We start from the raw sequence: 22,703 nt of genomic DNA, 5'->3' as shown, positions 1-22,703 counted from the left end.
ACATAAAATAGATTTCACTATGAAGAAGCAGTATAATTAGTAACCTGTTAAATTTTTCCTCAGTTACTTCTGTTACCTCCCAAGTACTGCCCACTGATGTCCAGATTGCAGACAACTGTTGGTTATTTCATTCAGCAAAGCTGTACTGGTGGCTCACGTGTCCACGGTGCAGTCAGGTACTAGGGCCCCAAATGAAAGATGCATCGCAGAGGCATCCTCTCACCTCCAGAGTAACCATATCACCTAATCTTTTGTGGCTGAGATTCTTTGTCAGCAGTTCCATTTCTAAGATGATTACTCTGATTCCTCTTTGCTGTGCAAAATTTATAGATGAAATGTCTTTGACTGATAACTATAAAGCGCTACACATATGGGTTATTATTTTGCAAAGTATGAAAGTGGCCTATATTATTCCTACCCTTATTTTACTGGCTAATATTGAGTGGGAAAGAGTGCATTAGATATTTGGTGATCAGCAAACTGTTTTAGAACAGTAGAGGGAACATTCTAACTACTGAGACGCTTTAGAAAACGATAATTTAGGACTTCGCAGAAGCGATTACTGATGCCCTGTTTCTATGAATCAAGTACTGACATCCTTTTCTATGATGAAGTGCATTTGTACTAGATGACTCCCTATGCCTGCAGAAAAGCTTCTTAAATTTGAAGCTTATTGTGTTACTTTACTAGCTATATGTTGTTATATATATTAGGCAACTTCCTAAACATTTTTGAGTCTTGGTTTCCTTTTCTGTGAAGGTGCTTGGCAAAAATAGTTTTGGAGCATTTTGTAAGAATGAGAGACACTGTGTGAAATGTTTTGATTAGTAGTTGGGACCAACTAGGTATTAAAAAATATCTACCAATTTCTTAGTGTTATAAGTGAGTAATTGGAGACCAACAAGATATCTTTGTGAAAGACATGGTCAGTGGCAGAGCTGGAAATTGAACCTAGTTCTATTGCTCCTGTAATGAAAGGAGTTTCCTTGGATAGGAAAGAATTCACGTATTATCCTTACCACACCATTTGTCCATGGGATTTGAGTCACTCTTTAACTCTGAGTCACTGTTGTTTTATCTCCATTCCTTATGGAGATCTCTGCTTGAATTTATGCAGCATTTTACCCAATGCCTTTCTTTCAGGTTATCTTTAACTGTTCTTTTAATTAATCTTCTAGATTAATCATTTTCCTATCCTAGAATTTCCACTGTCTACCACATTAACTCTAACCCCCCTCGCTATTTTTCCAGGTCTATAATCTACCTTTTGTTGGAAGACTTATGACACTTGGAGGATGAGATCATCCCATGTGTGTCACTGGGGCATTAAAGGCAACTGTAGTTTCTGCGGTTTCAGAGTCTCACATTTGTTCCTTCCCTTATCCCCAAATAGTTTCATCTTCTTTGCGGATGATTGCCAAATTCTTCCCATAAAAGGTTAAATAAAAAACATTTTAAGCTTATGAGCCATAGGCTATATCTCTCAACTACTCTCCCATTATACTGTGAGGGCAGCCACAGAAGCTACCTGTGAACAGAGGAATGTGGGCTTTGTTGCAGTAAAACTTAATTTACAAAAATAGGGCTTTCAACCCCCTGCTACACCACCGCTTTACCCTACCTGTGCTATTCTGTCTTTTACTGTTTTCCAGAACATGCCCTTTCTTCCACATGATTGGTGCTGTGGTTTGGCGATGGCTGGTGTCCACCAGATGTCATGCTGAGGCTTTATTTCCCGGTGTGGCAGTGCTGGCAGGTAGGGCCTCGTGTGCTCTGTTGGGCGATGGGGCAGAGCCCTCAGATATAGGTTAATGCCATTTTGTGTGACTCAGTCACTTTCTTGTCCCTGCAGCGCCATATCCAACACCCACAATTTAGAGAAGAGTTTTATTTCGTCTCACGTTCAGGTCCGTGGCTGACGAGCCCCAGGGAGGAAGCAGCATGGTACAAGGGTCTGGCAGGGGAAAGCTGCTCATGTCCTGGCAGCTGGGAAGAAGAGAAAGAAGAAACCAGGAAGGGAGGTTTACCCTTCTAGGTCGCCTACCCCGGGCCTGCCTCTTCCTGGCAGATGCTGCCTCATAGCAGCTCCTCGATTCCATCACTTTCCTAAACCCGGTCGATGAGTGCATGAGGCTTTTGGGAGGCCTTCTTGATCCACACAGCAGCATGTGGCATGCAGTTTTGTTTTCATAGGACTAGATTAGTTACTGCTGGAGAGGTGGTTTTACTTTCTAACAAAATTTTAAGCACCATGAGGGTCCCGGGAAGTATGAACAATATGTTGTCCAGAAATATGAGCTAAGTAAACCTTTTTTGTTTGTAAATTACCCAATCTCAGGTATGCATTACAGCAGCAGAAAATTTACATTACATACACTTTGTTTTTTTCTCTGACTTTTACTAGAACTTAGAAAGAACTTTTCTAACTACTCTAACACTTACCATTATCCTTGATATTTAATTCTTCAACTCAGAGCCACAGGAATATAACATTTAACTGTGTAAAATAAATTAAATTCATTAATTTTTATTTCATATATTACTATATTGTCTCCTAAATTATGTGCTTTTCATCTATTCTCAAATATTATGCTTACTATGATATAATTACATACTACAAAATAAGTCCAACTTTATTTTTTGACCTGTGTATTACTCTTGTAATTTAAACTAAGAACTTGGCAGACTACTTTGCCTAATTTAGAAAGATCTCATGGAAAATAGCAATAGAAGCAAATGATGTACAATAAAACCTAACTCAACCAATATGTCTAGAATGCCATTTCTATATTTTTATTTTGGATACAGAAATTCTTTTACAGTTTTCTGTAGATTCATCTAAGGCATAGTCTGCTTTGGAGCTAATCCTTTCCAGTGTCCCAATTATACCATCATTGGCAGATCAATTTGCCAATGTTCCAAGCCTACGGAAAAAAGGCTTTCAGTTGGGGCAGGATGGACGAAGTATTTTAGGGCTTGTATAACGCAAACACTTTGGAAGGTAGTATGATGTCAGCAGGAATCAACTATTTGATTTCCTCATATTTTTCACCTTTTTTTCTTTTAAATAGTTGTTAATATATGGACAAATGTCACATTTTTAGTGATACGAATGGGCTCTGAAAAAGTCTCCTTAGGTATTGGTTCACGAGTGTTGTTTCTTAAATACTGTATTAAATTATTATGCAATGTATTGGTCATATGAAGCATAAAGGTTAACAACAAGTAGCTTTTTATTTTACTAATTAATAATGTTGTCCTTAGAACATTTTTATGTTCACAGGAAAATTGAGTGGAAAGTACAGAGTTTGTGTCTAACTCCTGACCTCACAGATGTATGAGCTCTCTCTCTGTCAGGTGTGTTTGCTACAAGTGATAAGCAAGATTTTTTTTTAATTTATAAAGATTTCAGGTACACAAAAGCATAAAGATAAAGAGATATAAAGGATAATATAATTAACCCCAGTCTATTCACCGCTCATTTGAAACCCTCTGTGTGGTTTTCCTCAATTTGAAGTTTAATTATTCCTATGAATTTTCTTAAAGTTTTATTTCAGAAGTTTGAATATCTAAACAATACAGTATTATTCGGCATGTTTACCTTTATATAAATGATGTCATCTTGATGTACTACACAATATCGAGCCCCAGTGGGGAAGCAGCATGGTAAAAGGGTCTGGCAGGGGAAAGCTGTTCATGTCTTGGCAGCTCAATACCACGTTTGTGAACTATTTCCTGTCAGTGTAGTAGCTCCAGTTCATATTTTCCACTGCTCTTAAGTGCTGCCTTCTTTGATTATACCTATAAAATGTTTTATTTTTCCGTTGATGAAAATTTTGACTAGTTTTTGTCTTTTTTCTTGCCATTAAAAAGAGATTGCTATCAATATTTTAAACATTTTCCTATGTATATATTGCGGCAGTTCTTAACAAAATATGCAATTTATGAATCATAGAGTGGTCAGTCACATGTTCAGCTTTACTAGATTGCTTCTCAAATGTTTGTATTCCTATTGACAGTTTATTATACGTTTTCTCTTGTCTGCATATCCTCACCAACATTAAGAATGGAAAGGTGTAGCCTGTAAAATACAATTGGAAAATAGTATTTTAATGTTGTTTTGATTCGTATCCATTGATTTCTAGTGATCACTTTTATGATTTCTTTTGCCTTTTGGGTTCTTATTCTTTGAAATGCCTCTTTATCTCTTTTGTTCATTAGAAAATATCTGTTTCATATCCTTTGCAATAAAACAAAACAAAACACACAGGAACCCACCAAAACCACTTACGGTCCATCCTAGAATCCCATGGTCCACCCTAGAATCCCATAGTATGGGAAAATTCATCCTATGTAATACGCAGTGGTTGGAGGAGAAGAATGTGGTCTTGACTGGAACCCTGTGCGACATATTGAACAGTCTGTCACCCCTCAGAAGGCAGGGCTGAGATGATAGCTGATCGAAGCTTCACATGATCTAAGGACACTGAACAAGGCACTGGGGACGACAGTGTTCCCTGTCTGATAGGAATCAAGACTAGGTAAGAGGATCCAATCTCTGGGATAAAACTGCAGATTTAATAAGACTCTCTGCACTTCTACCCAGCATCTGAAAACCTCAAGGCTCTCAGGAAACATTAATTAATTAAGCTTTTCAGCGGCCCTGTGAAATAGGTAAGGATACACAGGAACATATACCTCTAGGGAAACAACATGGCAGCTGTTTAGCAACATGCAGGAATACTAAGTAGCAGACAGTAAGGAACTAAGACATAGGCAATTAAAAAATGATAAAAGCACTTGCAGGTGAGGCTCAGTCTTGGAATCTGGCCCAGATTCTGGCACTGACAGCTCTAGCGTCAGAGTGGTGAGCACGGCTGAAGCCCATGTGGGACTTGACCATGTTGCACTTGAATTAAATGCAACACTGCAGTGGTTCCTGAGAATGGATGGTTTTTTGTTTATTGTGTTTTACATTTTTAAATATTTTATGACATTTGGTGTTGCTTCTTTATGCTTCAAATCTTACTTCTCTTTTGAGGAACAATCAGAGCTAGTGTAGAAAAATCAGTAAAATATGAATTCTTTAGAGCAAAATTTCTATTTTTGGTAATCAAATATTTCTTTTTTTTCTATACAAGATAATCTGAAGGTGAGGGGAAGTTAGTTACAAACAGTAATCACATTAGCAGTGCAAGGATTTTGCATCTAGAAGTCAAATTTTAAATGTTTATAAGTATAAAAGATGAATACTAAATTACTGTAATTCTATTTAGTAAAGAAAATTAAAGTTAAGAGCATGATCTACTTTTTTACTTTTAAGAATTTTCCATTTTTAGACTTATTCTGAATTTCTCTTTTTCATCTGAAAACCTTAGGCATCAATAAATTCCATTTTACATTCTTGACTTATTCTTTACAGCCATAAAGAACCAAAGTTATAAGCTTAAATTAAAAAACAGTCTTGTAGAAGGTCTAGGGGAAATTATTAGATCTCAGTGTTAAAGGGAAAATAATATTAATATTTACTGGTTATTTCTACTCTGTCCCAACTACCTTACATATTATTACCTCATTTAACCTTCATGTATATTTCTAACCGTATATATTTATACAAGTAATGTATTTTTTAAATGAAAGTAAAATATCTTTCCATCATCATGTCTCATTTTTTGAATATATTTACAGAAACAAGTTTTTGTGTATATACCTGTATGTTTAGAAATAGAAATAACATGTTTGTGTATATATTGTATATATGTATGTATTTTTTATTATATATGTATTATTTTAATATATACAAATGTGGTTGTACTGTCACTTACATCTATCTATATATCTATTTGTATACATATACAGACCAAGCTCAATCTCATTATTTTTGTTGATTGTGTACGATTCTATTGTATGAATGCACCAGAGTGTATAACTGATTCTCTTTGGACATTTGACTTGTGTCCTGTATTTATAATTACAAATAGCGTTAAGGATGTTTCTGTATCTTAGCAAATACTTTTAAAACTATATATCCCATAAAATATCTAAAAATGGAATCATTGTTAAATTATATGTTTAGAAGTTTGTAGACATGGTCAAATTGCCATCTAAAAACATTGTATAAGTTTGTAGTTTTCCACCAACAACAGAAGTTCCAGCAAGAATGACAAACTCCCTTTTGCCTAAACTATTGCCAATACTGATCATTATGGCTTTTCAATTTTTGTAAGATAGTTTTTAGAAGGTGTCTATTTTGATTTATATTTAAAGAAGTTGAGCATATTTTCATATTTATAGAACTTTTGTATTAGCTTTCCTATGTCATATATTTCACAGCATTTGAATATTTTGTATTGCATTGTCTTTTAGAAATCGATTTATATAAGGTCCTTTTAAGATGGAAAATATGTGGATCCATGTTGCACATATTTTTTCTAGGTGTTTTGTATCATGACTTCATTTGTGCATTTTTTTAATGTACAGAAAATTTACATTTGTATGTAGATTCTACGTATATTTCTATCACATTCTTTTAAAACTTTCTTCTAGGTTTTATGTCTTCTTTAGATAGGTCTTTCTAATTGCAAGATTATAGATAAACTTGCCTGTATTTATTCTAACATATTGCTTACTTAGTATATATGGTCTGTGTTCCATTCCCAGCAGTGCAAAAAAGACTGTATTATTTCAATGCATTCATAGGTTTTATTTGAGCAATTTTTGATTTATGTGGCGGTTTTACTTTTGGGATGGTGTAAGAAGTAATGTAGTGATCCCACTTCTTCTCGTCACCCTTTTTTCTTCTTCCTTTCCCTTCCTTTATCACCATCTTAGCTGCTATCTCAGTTCTGTTACTAATCAACCCTTACCCAAGTAACTCAGATGTCTCCTTTATTCATATTACTATCTCTGTTTTTCATATGATTGGTTACATTTATAAAAGGAGTGTGACAGAGATTCCTTGTTAGTTTAAAGTCTGACCTTTTACACACATTACCATGTACATATTAGGTTATGAGACTCTGGAAAAATATGTTTATATTCTGATTTAGATTTCATCTATTATTTTGGACCCTAGACCATTGGCTCAGGCCATACTATCATCATTGGCCCAGGAATAACTTTTTAATTTATTATTAAAATAACACCGATAGGCCCATATCATGGAAACTGGAACATTAAAAAATGATTTTTCTCTTCTTGGTCTCCAGTCTTCCCTACATGAGTTTACTATCCCAAATCTTGTGCTGATTCATCTTTTATTTTTTAAAAAATAAAATTAATTGTTTATCTGTCTGGTTATCTACCCATCTGTATCTATTTAGTTATATATATTTTTTCCTGAAAATATTCCATGATAGTTATTTTTCTGTCATAGTTATTTTTATCTTTATAAAAGAGGCAAAAATCTGTATCAACATTTTGGGGCTTATTTTTTACATTCAATGTTCTATTTCTAAGATGTGCCCATTTTTTGTTATGGCAAATTGTTACTGATACTTTGGAAAACAATGGACATCACCTTGTAAAGCTGAACACTCACAGATCTATAAGTACAAGAATGTTTATAGCACTTAGTTTGTAATAACAAAACTCTAGAAACAATCCAATTCCTTATCCATAAGAGAGAGAATAAATGATATATTAACACCAAGGAATAATTTCATTTTGCTATTTTAGAAAAACTATAATACAATGATGCTTATTTAAATATATCCTACCAAATTTAACATACTAGAGACAACTTGTGCATTAACTTATGGTGCCAAGTTAGCCCCTATTTGTGTAGACTTAGAAGAAATCTCTCATTATCTTGATTCATAGATTTGAAGCTTGTTCAACTGTTTCATTGGCTAGTGAAGCTTTTGTTCACCATTGGTGTTTTGTAAAAGACTGTGTATGTGTGTGTGTGTGTCCTTGAACACAAATTTACAAGTCTTTTGTAAGCGTTCATGTTTTCATAATGAAATAATAGTGATTTGTACAAGTGAACACAAATTATGTCAATGCGTAAGCAAGCAATAATGATGTTATTATATGTTAATTATAGAAATTTAATATTTTTATATTTAGGAATATTGTTGAGCATTGCTATTCAACATGGAATCAATTTTTTGATATAAGGGAAACATAAAAATACATCACTGTTTGCAATTTCTTTTCATGGTAGATGAATATTTTATATATATTGACAAAACAACCAACCAAATTTGCAAATAAACTGATATTACTGCAATTTATACCTGCATTCTGGTCATTTCCCATTTATCCTGTCAGTATGAGAGCTATTCCTCATTCATAATATTATAAGACGGCCAAACATACGATATCTGACCCTGCACAGATGGCCCTAACATCTATTTATTAGTCAAATATCCTACAGCAGGCCATAGAAGACTCAAGAGAGCTACACCGAAGAGCAGATCAAGCAAGTAGGGGTGGTGGGAGGCAGGCTTTGCAGTTAGAGAGAATAAGAAGATGCCAGGGTTTTTGTGAAAAGATGTGAGCTGGCAGAGAAGTGAAACCCACTGGGTTAAGGACCTGTGGAATGTAGATGATCTGGATAGTAGAGATGCTAGCCAGGTGGAAGCTTTTTCACTGGGTGTAACACATGTATTTAGTGGGAATGGGAAACTTAAATCTCTGGGGCTCTGTGAAGCCCAAAGATGCCAAAGTAGACATGAAGTTTTAGACCTTTTACTACAGTCCACCAGTGTCAGTGTTTCAGCTTTTTGAAACATTTTCCTTAAACCTATTAATTACTTTATAATGAGATACTGTTACAAATATAAGATTTTGCTGTACTCTTTTCTGAAAAAAGTAATAGCTTTATTTATTTTACAGTAGGTTTCTAAGTAAGATATTGGTTTGGAAAATTTTTATTTTATAAAATATTTATTTTCTTGGTCTGCATTATTTCCGATGAGAAGTCTATTGTTATTTTAATGATTGTTTATGCAATTTGTCTTTTTTCTGATTGCTTTTAAGATTTTCTTTTCATTACAATTTTAAACAATTTGATTTTAATAAGTTGATTTAATTTTATGCATGATTCCTGGAGTTCACTGAGCTTCTTTGCTCTTTGGGTATATAGTTTTCAACAATTTAGAAAATGTTTGACCATTATTTTCTCAGGTATTTTTTCTGTCCCTATCTCTTATTTCCCTTAGAGATTTCAATTACAAATAAATTAGATTACTTGGGGTTGTTTTTTTTTTGTGTGTTTCATTTTGTACAATTCCTATTATGTATCTTCAACTGCATTCTTCTCCTGTAATATCTAATTATGCTCTTAGACTACCAAAGTTTTCAATCTTTGATATTGTAGTTTTATCTATAGAAGTTTGAGATGGATTTTTAAAAATTATCTATTCCTAGTTAGTATGCTCAATTTTTATTCTAGCTTCAGGAACACATGAAACAGTTATAATAATTGTTTTAATATCTTTTCCCTAATCTTGTCTTTTGTATAATTTCGTAGTTCATTTTGTCTTTTTGAGACAGGGTCTCACTATGAAGTTCAGGCTGGCCTTGAGTTCACTTTGTAGCTCAGGCTGGCACTGAACTCACAATGATCCTCCTTTCTCAGCCTCCCAAGTGCCAGGATTACAGACGTGTGCCACCATGCCCATCTTTAGTTGGCTCATTTTGATCAACTACTTCTGCTCATTGTGAGTAAGATTTTGCTTCCTCTTTGAGTGTCTAACAATTTTTGATTTGATGTTAGGCATTGTGATTTTTCTTTTTTAGTGTGATTAGATACCTTTGTCTTTCTATAATGTATAATATATAATATATAATGTATAATGTATCTTGCTTTCAAACAGCAGTGCTCATTCAGGAAAAAGCTTTCTTTACTGCTGAGGCAAAAGTCTTTTGAGTATACTGCTGGATGCTCTGAAAATTACTAGGGTTTTGTTTTTTTTTTTTTAAACTCTAGCTGACGGAAATAGGAACTATATTGCACTCTGTCCTGTGTTAGGTCAGGTGTTCTTCCTTTTAATTCCTTCAAATGGATCTTTCCTCCACCTTCATTGTGCTGTTCAGTATTTGGCTGATGCTCAAACAGGACTCTTTTCAAATCCCCAGAGTTCACATTCTCTCTTGCCATCATGTTTTCTCTTCTCCTCTGTTCTAGTCTGTGAATTCTAGTACACTTTAGTATTCCTGAATGCCAAATTCTTATTCTTTGATTCAGGAATACTGTTGAGTTCTGCTTAGCTCCATTTCAATACTAAAATCTACAAATCCTTAGGTAATAAAATGAAACAATCACAGCAACTTCTTCATTGCTTTATGTCCAATGTTTTGAAAAGCATTGCTATATATTTCTTTTTCGGTCTTTTGGATTTTTCAGGTAGTTGGGCAATTCTAGTCCTTTTTCTACCTTGATCAGAAGTGTGACTCCATTCACCTATTCATTGATTTATTTGTCTTTTAAACATATGTAGTAACAGAGTTTTGGTTTTAAAATTTATTTGCTGCTTCTTACTTATTTTTATTGTTTGAGTAGTTTTTCAAATGATCCTATTTGCGTTGGATAGAATGCTTAAGTGGGAATAAACTTTGGTATGTAAAGGTGCTGAGTTTTCAGGCTTGTTGGTGAAGCATTATATAGCCATTCCTGACTGCAGGTGCTCATTAAAGGCTTTTCCATATACTCAGGTAAAATTACTTGGGCCCCTGGAGTAGAAATAGAAAGAGGAAAAAGGAACAATGAAAAAAGAGAAAGAGAAAAAGGAACAATGAAATTTTGTAGTGTTATAGAACTTGTTTATATACACTTTCAAAATTAATACTTGCATGGGATCTGTTTTATTTTTTCTTCTCATTTTACAGACAGCAACATCCTTTCATGGCCACCTATATACCTGAGATACAGTGATGAAGATGAGACCAAATAGATGTTGCCATATTGGGTGCTTGGCTATCCAGTCTGCTTTCAGGACAGGCAAAGTAGATATTGTTGTCATCAATTACCCCTTCATTGACTTCAGTTATACTGTGAATGTGTTGCAGCATGATTCTACCCACAGCAAATTTAGCAATACAGTCAAAGCTGAGAACAGGAGACTTATAACCAGTAGAAAGTCCAGGAGTAAGATTTATCAGCATCAAAATGGGTGAACTGGTATTTAACATGCTGTATAATCTATAGGTGTCTTCATTACCATGGAGACAGCTGGGGGTCACTTGAAGGATGAAACTAAAAAGCTCAGCATCTCTGTCCCTTCTGGTGATACCTGTTACTTGTGATGGGCCTGAACTACCAGAAGTATGACTGCTATCTCAGGATCATCAGCAATGCTTCTCATACCACCAACTGCCTAACCCTCCTGGCCAAAGTCATCCACAAAATCTTTGGGGTTGTAGAGGGACTCATTATCACCAGGTCATCCTTCTTATACAGAAGACTGGATGGCTCTTCTGGAAAACTGTAGCTTGATAGGCATGTGGCTGCCCAGATCATCCTATGCTGATGCTGCCAAGTCTATGGTCTAGATCACCCCTGGCTGGATGCCAAGACTACTAGCATATGCTTCTGTGGGCTGCCTACTAGCTTGTCAGTTGTAGGTCTGACATGCTGTCTAGAGAAAGCTGCAGAATATGATGACATCTGTAAGGTGGTGAAACAGGCACTGGAGGGCCCCTAAATGACAACCTGGCTACAGAAGACTGATTTTTTTCCTTTGTGACTTTAACAGTGACACTCCTTCTTCCATCTTTATTGCTGGGGATGGCATTACCTTCAGTGATCACTTTGTCAAATTCATTTTCTAGTATGATAATGTATTTGGTTACAGCAGCAAAATGGTGGGCCTTATGGTCCACATTGCCCCCAAGGAGTAGGCCACCAGCCTGAGCAAGAAATGAAAAGAGAGGGGCTTTAAGCTGAGGAAGTGTCTTGCCCAAACTCAGCCCCACAACACTCTGAGACTCTCTCCTCCTGTGGGCTCCCATGCCAGACCTCCTGAAGAAGGGGAAAGATGCTTACTCTGTCATGTACCATCCGTAAAGTCCACTGTGCCACCCAAAAGTTTGTATTTTTCCACATACTTAAGTTTTCTCTATACTTATGTTCTGTTTATATGTTGGGCATGTTCACTGTGCTAATTTCTGCCTTTTAACTGATCTGTTTAGAAATTTATACTTAAGGTAATTATTGATGTGTTGGAGCTTAAGCCTCATAATCTATTTTGTTATGTTTGTTTCCTCTGTTTCTTATTTCTTGCCTTGTAAGGTATGTGGACTTTTTTTTAGGGCTTTTTTCTTGCTTTTAATATAGTGCTCTGGAATTCAACTCTGTATAGTCGTCTTAGTAGTTATTCTGTTGTTAATTTTTTACTGGTTAATTTTCTACTGGTGTCAACATTTTGCCATATTATGTTTAGGTATTACGTTTAGGTCTTTTTGCCCCCCTCACTTATAAATATAGCTATATTGAATACATGATTGTATAATAATTTTTGTTTATGTCACTACATATTATTTATATCATTAAATATTATTTTTAAATTTTATTTTAAAGAGAGTAAAACTAAACAGAACAAAACAGAACAAAACAGATCAGAGAAAACAATGTAAGTGACACAGATTTCAAAGCAAGACAACAGGAGATCTACCACGGCTACCATAATGTCTCTTATTTTCTTCTAAATAGTTGTTCATATCTTCACACACAATGAATTCATACAGCACAAAATAGTATCAAACTGATCAGAACAGGATGGTGAAGGTATTTTAGGCTTTCAAAACCAGACAATAAGAAAATCAACATTGACTGCCATAATATCTTTTGTTCTCTTCAAAATAGCTGTCCATACTTTCATGTATGTTGAAATTAAACAATACAAAACAGAATAAAACCACTCTGAACAAAGAATTGTGTATAACCAGCCTATGTATCTCTGTGCTTTTTCTGCTGTTGTATCTTCCTTTTTTATACTCCGAGGCCTCCTTTTCCCACTTCTTTTCCATTTAAGGAATTTCCACTAGCTGTACTTCAAGAGTAGGTCTCCTAGGGACGAATAGTGTACTCTATATTTTCTTTTGGCAGAGATTACCTTGATTTCCTTGTCATGCCTGAAGAAAAATTTGTTAGGTATAGAATTCATGGCTAATGATGCTTTTTTTTTTCAGTATTTAAAAATGTTGTGCCATTTTGTTCTGGCCTCCATCATTTGTGATGACAAATCCACTGTTACTAATCTGAGTATTTCCTGTGGATCTATTTTCTCTTGTCATTTTTGTCTAGCAATCAATATTTTTCTTTAGTTTTCAGAAGTTTAATTATGATGTGTCTTGATATGAGTGTGTATGTGGTGCTTACTCAGCTAAATCTGTAATATTAAACATTTTGGCAAACTTGAGAAGCTTTTAGACATTACGTCTTCAAATTCTTTCACTTCCCTACTCTTCATCTTTTCTTATGGAACTCTGATAGTAAACATATTGGAGCTTTTGTTATTGTCCCAAACGACTCTAAATCTCTATTTTTTTCCAGTCTATTTTCTCTCTGTTTAGATTCAACACATTCTCTGGCTCTACTTCAAGTTTACTAATTTATCTTTTGTGATTTCCATTTTACTCTTGAGCACACCTAGAAATTTAAGAAATGTTTTGTTACAGTAATTTCCAGTTACTTAATTTCCCTTTTATTCTTTTTGTAACTTTTACATTTTGCTGAGATTTTATGTTTCTTCATTTGGTCTAAGGGAAGTTGTGATTGTTGCTGAAGCATTTTGGTGGTGGCTGGATAATATCCTTCCTTGCCAGTTAGCTCCAACATCTGATCCAGTTGATTCTCTTTCCTAATTCAAGGTGTAACATTCCTGGTTCTTAGTGTGACAAGTAGTTTTTAAAAATCCTGTCTTGAACATTTTGTCTATTATATCAGGTGATTCTTCATCTTATCTGTTATTTTAACAGAGAGTTACCCTGTTTAAATTCAACACAAATGTCTTGGCTACTTTTGTGGGTTGGGGTTCTATTGGTAATTTGATTTATAAAGCATTGTGCCATAATTTTGGGCTGTTGGTCTATTTTCTACTACTAGAGCAAATTTATAGTTGGATTTAATAGAGATCAGGAGTTTCAAACCTCATTCTTTTCCAAAAAAATTGAAAAATGTTAGTTTTAGTGATTTTACATATATATATATATATATATATATATATATATATATTACAAAATTTAACCATTTTGAGAGTTTAGTGGTATCAAGTACACTCACGTTGTTGTACAACCATCAAAATTGTACATCACCAGAATGTATTGAGACTCCATACTCACTGAGCATTAGCTTCTCACTTCCCTCACTCCCTGACTCCTGGTTACCACCACTGTTTTCAGTCTCTATGAATTTGGCAATTCTAGGTTCCTTGTCTAAGTGGAATCACGTAGTATTCATTCTTTTACAACTGACTTATTTCATTTACCATAGTATCCTCGACATTCATCCATGATATAGTATATGTCAGAATTTATTTCCTTTCTTTCTGAAATATTTTCCTGGATATAGAATTCTAAGTTGGTATTTTATCCTTGAGCACTTTAAAGATGTAGTTCTACTGTCATCTTTCAGAGGCAATTCTACCATGACCAAAGTCAAAATCAGCCTCTGAAAGTTTCTAAATCTAAGTTTTAATCAATTTTGGTGTTTCCCATCCAACTTTCTGTCACTAAGTTGAAACATACGTGAAACCTTCAATTCTTAAGCCTGTTCAAGATTAAGTTACTTCTTGGGGCCGGGGATGTAGCTCAGTGGCATAAGCACCTGCTTTGCAAGTGTGTGGTAGTGAGTTCGATCCTAGGTACCGATAAAGAAGAAGAAGACAAAAAAAAAAAAAAAAAAAAAAAAAAAAAAAAAAAAAAAGATTAAGTTATTTTGCCTCTTTTTGTTGTTTTCCATGGGTGGTACATTGGTTTTAACATTGGTCTCTTCTGCTGTTCTAGTTACCACTAATCCATCTTCTTCCCATTTTTAATAAAAGTAATCAATCATTTTCTCTCATTTAATTTGGAGGATCAGATTTATTCCAGAAGTTTAACCAGAGGCCACTCACTCAGCACTATAAAGCTAGACTATCCATAGCACAAACACTTGATAACAGCAATGCCCAAAAAGCAAGATTATTTTATGTATTATCCATGTATTGATAAAATTCCAAAATAATTTTGTTGTACATGTAAACATCTAAACATAACTCAGCAAGTTTAATTCAGAGGTGTATCCAACAACAACCAAACACAGTGTCAGTTAAACTTTATTTAAGTTTCACAGTCCAGAAAAATCAGATCACCTCCATATTGTACATTAAAAGGACAGTATTACATGATTAAATCAATGCTGTAGAGGCATCTGATAAAATATGTCACCTTTCTTAATAAATAAGCAAAATAGAAATAGAAACTACTTAAACTTTATAAAGACTACTTAACAAAACACTGCAATAGAATCAGCAAACTGGTTTGTGTACCAAACCTAGCTCACTGTCTATTTTTAAAAATAAAATTTTATTGCAACACAGATACATCTATTCATTTATGTGTTGTGTTTCTAATTGTAGCACTTTGGAATATGCTTTTTTTGTTCACTGGCTAGTGTCTCAGCTTTTACTTCAATGTTGTCATTTCAGAGAGCACTTATCTGATTACTAATGATCTATCTCTGTATTTTTCAATTTCTATATCTTGGTTCTTTATAATACTCATTACAATTTACAACAGAAATTGAGTCAGCCTGATTCATTGTTACATTGTTGATCTATTTGTTGACTAGACGAATATATAGGATTAGGAGTTTTTCTAAGCAAAATGTGGCTGGGATTTTAAACTCAAATAATGACCTCCTCATGTAAAAACTCATTTGTCTCCAGGCAAAATGTATCAGTGTAAGTCATTAATTTGTTTTCTGATTACTTGATAAATATTTATTGCATAAATGTAAGTGCTAGGCTTTAAGAATAGAACTTATCAGGACAGAAATGAAAGATATTATTTCTAACCTCAAACAGTTCGCACTGAGGTAGGAGACAAAATCAGTAAACAACTAGCTACAGTGGAATTTGAAATATATGGCAAGTGTGAAAGAAGAAACCCTCATTGACTCCTGGAGAGTAAGAGATTAGAGTGTATTCTGGAAAAGGTACTGCTGGTCTGGATTCTGAAGGCACATTTTACCCGTGCTCCTGTCACTGTATGTGTGTTTTACATATTAGTGCCTAGTATAATTCCAGTAGCACCTGAAACTAAGGATTTTACTTAGAATAGGAATCAATCAGAGAATCCAGCGTGTGTGTGTGTGTGTGTGTGTGTGTGTGTGGTGTGTGCATGCACGCATGTGCATGTGTGTATGTACAAATACGTGGCAAGAAGAAAATAGTATGGGAAAGAAATAGTGGTGAGAAAGAAATGGCCTATTTGAAGAAATGCAGGGAAGCCAGGTTGACAGGAGTAGAAAGCACATATTAGGAGAAGGGCAAGGGGTGAAACTGGCCAGGGATTGTGGCCAGATCAGGAAGTCATATGCTGTACATTATAGCGTGGAGGGACATCGAAGAACAGTGGAGCTAAAATCATCAAAACAGCCACCACGGGAGAAAACATGCTGAGTTTTGCTGTCAGAAGTGGGAAGAGTTGTGCCAGAAGATCTGATACATCCTGAAATCAAGCTTCTATTGTCCAGCATAGGCTTCTTTAATTCTGAGTTTACAATTAATTTCTCCCTATCCCTCCCCAAGAAACTTACTTTGATGCATAACAATCAAATGTTGTCTCCATAACCACTTTTAGAATATCTTTGACACTGCCTGCTACTATTGTGCCTGCAGGAAGAACGAATGGCTCTGTAGCTTGCTTGGCAAACTTCCTTGTGCATGATTTTTCCCAGGCAAGAAGGGTAAACTCTGCAGACCTTGAATGTGCCTTTGTCTCCCTCTTTGGAGCCAGGGATGGTCTGGAAATAAATATCTTTTTATGTTGAGTCAAGTTCAAAACAACATGCTTGGTGCCCAATTTACACCTGTGAGGGAAAGAAAAAAACTTCAATGACAGTTAATTGAATAGCTTTGCACTTGGTGTTTCTGCTAGTGGGAAAAAGGCCCCTGGAGAACCGAGAATCTAGTGACCTAAATTTCCCTGGGAACCCTTGTGTTCTGGAGAAGCACAGGATTTCAGGGAAAATGTTTCTTTTTTTCTGAGCATGTGGAGTGTGTACAGAATGAGCAATCTGCTACTTCTCTGCCAGCTGCAGCTGTCCCTTTGGAGGTCTCTTTGAGCTGTCCACAGAGAGCAGTTGTGGGCATAAGCTACTACTGGGTAGTGATTCCAAAGCAGAGTACTATAAAGTCTTACCAGGGAAGAACCAATCATCTGGTGGTTCTAGTCAGATTTTGATTCTCTTTCTTTCTTTTTTTTTTCTTTCTTTGCTTCTTTTTTCTTCTGCTTTTATTTCTTCTTCCTTGTTTATTTTCTTTCCTTTTTTCTAAACAGGCTTTCCCTAATTAGTCTAGGTTAGCCTTGAACTCACAGCAATCCTCCTGCCTCAGCCTCAGCCTCAGCCTCAGCTGGGATTACAAGCGTATGTCACTCCTGGCTGCCATATTTCCTTTGCAGTCTGGAAAATTGTTCCCAGGTAGAAAGTAGTGAGTCCTATTGGAGCTGATTGAATTAGTGAGAGAAGAGATAAAGAGAAAGAGCACCATGGGATGAGAGTCGAATGAGCCTTCCAGCAGTGAAGAATTATGAGCAAGACCTTGAAGTTAGTTTACACTTTGTCTCAAAGAAAAGAAGATGCAGTCATTCTAGGCAGGTGGTAGATGAGAAACAGCTACCCAAGAGACCTATCTAACCTTGATTCTCCTTACATCAAAGCTGAAAGACCCTCATTACAAGGAACTTTCCCTCCCTAGCCTGCTCACCTCCCATCCTGTGCCTTGGCCCTTATGCTGTAGCCATATCTTACTCTTGTACTTCTCTAGGTCCCCAATGCTATTTTGCTCCCCAAGATTCTACCTCTGGTGTCTCTTCTGCTTACACTGTTCTTTCCTTCCTGCCATCCTGATGAAACCTAGTTCTTCCTTCAAAGCTCTTCTAAGACCTCACAAGCTACCCTAGATCATATAGGAATAGAAGAGGGGGGAGGTTCCTTTACTGAGCCCTAAGTCTCTGATTTTCACCACCAGGCTACGCCCGCCAACAAGAAGAACCCACAACAGTTTCACACTGCTCAAAGTTAGTCTCAGTGAATGAGCAGTGTTTAGGAAAGATTAGTGCGTTGGATTCTAGTTCTTTTCTTGCTACAACACTTATAGCAAGACATAGTTTACCTTTGAGCTTTATTTTTCTTATTTGTAAAAGGACAGCCTTGTTTATATTTATCTATAGATTGTTTTCTGTGCTGTCAATATAGTCACTTTTATATTTTAAGAACATTGGCAAAGTTCAACTCATGGATATAAAATTGTACCCAAGCACCTAAATGGATGACTTTTTTTTTAAATGCCAGGGATGAATTTAATAGGATATGGTCTAATATCAAAGTAGGGGTTTAAAAGCAAATTAGAAATAAAACTGGACTTATATTTGTAAAGCATTGCAAGAAAGGAGGAATAAAGAGTCAAAACAGCCCTCTCTATACTGTGTGACCTGAAGGAGTGCTATCCTCTGGAAAGAAAGAAACCAGTATAATTTGTGCCATAGGATTGCTGGGAGGATTAAATGAGGTCATGTGTATACGATCTTAACATAGCTCTTGATGGGTAATAAATAGTCCCATAAGCATGAGCTGAGGATTGTGGGCTTGGAAGGAGTATGGGCAGCTAGTTGGCTGTTAAGGGACATCTCAAGCTATCTAGTGTAACAAATATTCCAGCCACTGAATATCCCTGGCTAGTGTGCCCCAGAACTCAGTCAGTTTTCTGGAGGTGGTGATACCCTGTGGTATCCTGGACAGAGATTAGGGTTGATTTAACCAAGAAATCCTGAATACTAATATGACAGAGGCAATAATAAGAGCAATAATTACAACAGCAACCACTATCAGATCTTTCTCATGCCAGAGGCTGTGCTCTTGGCCAAGTTTGTGTCTCTGAGGTGCCTGGCGATCAATCTCTAGAGGAAACAAGAGGGCAGTTATTATTCTATGGCCTGAGACACTCTGATGGGTGCAGTAGCATTAGGATTGTCCTTGTCTGGGGCAGGATAAAGCCTGCGTTATGTCACCTGATGGCAAGGAATAGCCCTCATGAGCCAACTGCCAAGGACCTGGAGTTTCCAATATGCATCACCCTTACAGACTGAGGCATTGACATCTTCTATTAAAATGCAAATGTAATCTGGAAGGCATTGTGTATCAATCCTTTGCCATCATTTCTGAAATTATAAATCAGATTTGCAAGGCTCTTGTTTGGGCAGGAAGCCAGGGAATTCCAGAGATAGAATATTCTGTCATCTCTAAAAATAGTTCAGTGCTAAATTGTTGTAATATCTCTGCTATGCCCAAATCTGGACAATTTCATTTCCCTTACACTGGTTTTATAGTTACGTGAAAGAAATTTAAGTCTGATTCCATATTCTGTTGAACATTTCATAATACAAGAAAACAACTTTTTTTCTAAATAAAACATCTTTTTTGGAAAGCTTGTAGGTATGGGTTGGTTCAAGCTCAAGCTTTCATTTTTACGGAAATTTTTCTGATACTAACTGTATTTTCTCTTTCTCTCAATGCATCTGTAACTCCTTCCTTATTTATTGTTTGATCAACAGCATCTACCTTATATTTTCAAATAAATGAATTAATAAACTAAGCACTTCTATTATGAAAGACTCAGGGGAATATGTGAGTCAGAAATAAGTGATCTCTATTTTCAAATTCCTTACGAGAGAGTCAAGTGAGCACGAGGTCAACAAGAGCCTGGAAATAGCTGTGGAGATGAAAGGAAGATGTGGATAAAAGCAGGGATGGGGCAAAATATGAGAAAGAGGCAAAAATTGCTCTGAGGTTTTGAACTTAGATGACAGGTGGAGCCGGGCTGCTATCAGTGTAGGGGGAAGTTGAGAGGAGGTGAGATCTGGGGTCAGCGGATATGGTGAGTTTGGATTGAAGCATGTAGGGTGCAGACGACACAGACTTGAATGCTGGTGAGATTGGCTGCTGCCTCGTCACTTTCTGATGATGATGAATTAATTGCTGAGTTCTAGCTCAACCGTGGGCTACTATTTTTACTCAGTAGGGGTTTGTGCTGAAGGTTACAAATATACAAAAGTCAAAATGTATGCATTTCAAAAGATCCAGCTGAATCAGAATGAATCCAGGTATGTAGGTATGGGTTGGTTCAGAATGAATCCAGCTGTGTCAGGCACTGCGTGCTGATGGGAGGCGAATGGATAGGAGAATGGGAGAAGGAACTGCTTGTATATGACAAACCGCCACCTGCAGTGGAGGGTATGCACATTCCGAAGGTGAGCCTGCCCCTTCTGTATTGGAAGTAAAAAAACTGAAAAGATGTATTGGGTGTAGTGATGCATAAGTGTCTCCAACACTCTGAGAGCCTGAAGCAGGAGGATCAAGAGCTCAAGCCTGGGAGCAGCAACATAACAAATTAAGAGAGTCTCTGCCTCAGAAAAAAACATTTCTCAATATCATGTTTATTTTAAAATGAAAAATTAGTGTAACAGGCATACACTTACTATAACTTTGTTTTTAAATATGTAGACAAGAAAACATGAATGGACTTACTTTGCCTTTTCATGAGGAAAGAGCTTTTGTGGCAAATGAGGCCTCCAGGAATAGCTCTCCCTGCGGAGGGAAGGGAGATCCACGGGAGACTGTCTTCCTTTTTCCCAGCCCTCTTTCCACCGCATGGTGTCAGAGCCATGTTATGGGTCCTCTCTCTCCAGAGGCTGCGGACGCCGTTGAGGATCACGCTTGCTGACTGCCTGTTACTGCCACTACATCTTTTTCTACTTAATAACACTGACAATGACCTTGAGTCTAAACTTTGAGAGACTTCATAAATGCCATGGAACAGTTGACTCTATGTGCTGTTGTTTAGGCTGCCTTCAGGAATATGACTTTTAAAGTCTCAGTATCTGAGATTCGAAACACCCACAATAACAGCAAATGCTAATAAGGGAAGTAATTCAGCCTTGTCGAAGAAATTTGACATTCTAATGGTGATTTAAATAGCCATAACATTGGGGCTGGGCAAAATGAGAATTAAGAGGATTTATTGGAAAGCATTCTTATTGTCCTTTGGAAAGCAAAACACAAGATACTACGGAATTTTTTTTTTTTTTAATCAGGAATCGAACACATGACCTTCCGCTTGCTAGGCACGGGCTGTGCCACCGAGCTACATCTCTGTCCCTATGGAAATTGAAAAGAAATTATAGGTTTAGAACATTTGACTTCTGAAGTAATACTTTTTACTCTTTGTTTAGCACCTGCCTCTTAAGGACCTCAGTGCAAGTGTTTTACTACCTCATTAAAATAGTGCCATCTAGTGGCAAATATTTCACATTGTAGCTAGATGCCCAAAGCACTGTCAGGAAGACCTCAAGGGGTTTGACTTAAACTCTGTGTTGTATTTATAATGTGCTAATTTGTCTATTCTTCTGTTCTTTCTCTTAGTTTACTTATCACTTACTGCAGGCTGGACGGCTGGATGGACCTTGTGTCTGAAGAGACAAGGAAGACGCAAGCCTTGACCTCCTAGAGTTCCCAGTCTATAGGGGTGGCTGCTTGTGGACCAGGGATTGCCATCCAGAGATAACAGCTGTGGCAGGACACTGGACACCTCTGGGACTCACATGTCACAGGGGTTCAGTGCTGTTGCTGCGAAGAAGGCCTACCCTGGATATAAGGACTTAACTTGCAGGGAATTCAGGGGCGAGGGAGGCACAAACTGTTGGAGGTGTCGTCACGTTGGGCTAGTGTCAGATCCCTAACCCCAGACTCTTTGAGGTTTTCCTTATATCGCTGGTTTCACTTTTGAATCAAGAAATTGAAAGAATTGGTTTTGCTGATGAGTGGAACTCTCTCCTCTGAGTGGAACTTCTCTTCTCTTGGTCATCCTAGAACATAAATTGCTGGGTGTAACAATATGTTAACATAACAGTATGTTAAAAAACCTTGGATGTTTTTCAAAAGCAGATTAATAAAGTTTACATGTCTTCTCTACCCTTTATTCACCTTTAGTTTCATTTTCTGTCCTGAGAATTTTCTTTTCTTTCTCTTTTTCACTCTGTCTCTCTGCAATGCAACCTACCCAGTTCTCTTCTGGAGAAACAAGCTCATTCTGTGAGCCTGTTAAGGCATCTAGTCCTTCCAGCTTTGGGGGTTGTCTTCCCTTAAAAACCTGCGCAATAATATTGACCTACCTACATTAATTAATGTTACTGAAGTGCGTTAATTATGATTTAGTATTTTATATCACCTAAACACAGCTGAGACTTGTTATACATTTTCTTCACTTGTTTTCAAGTTTTACTGCGTGAAAATCTACCCTCGTGCTGTTTTTGGCTCGTGTTTAGCACTTACGAACTCTCTACTTCATTTGCTCTGTAACATCATACCTCTTGAACAAGTCTTTTCACTCTCCTTCTAACTGGTTTTTCATGGTTTCCTTCGTTTTTCTCCTGCGTCTGTCCATCCCCTCTGCTTTCGCTATGCACAATATTTTCCCATCCCTCTCTTTCCCTGG

This window comes from Cavia porcellus, unplaced genomic scaffold (assembly GCF_034190915.1).
Source record: "Cavia porcellus strain 051 isolate PalLab524CR breed Dunkin Hartley unplaced genomic scaffold, mCavPor4.1 scaffold_1, whole genome shotgun sequence".
NCBI classification, from domain to species: domain Eukaryota; kingdom Metazoa; phylum Chordata; class Mammalia; order Rodentia; family Caviidae; genus Cavia; species Cavia porcellus.
Note: the sequence above shows the minus strand (reverse complement) of the source record.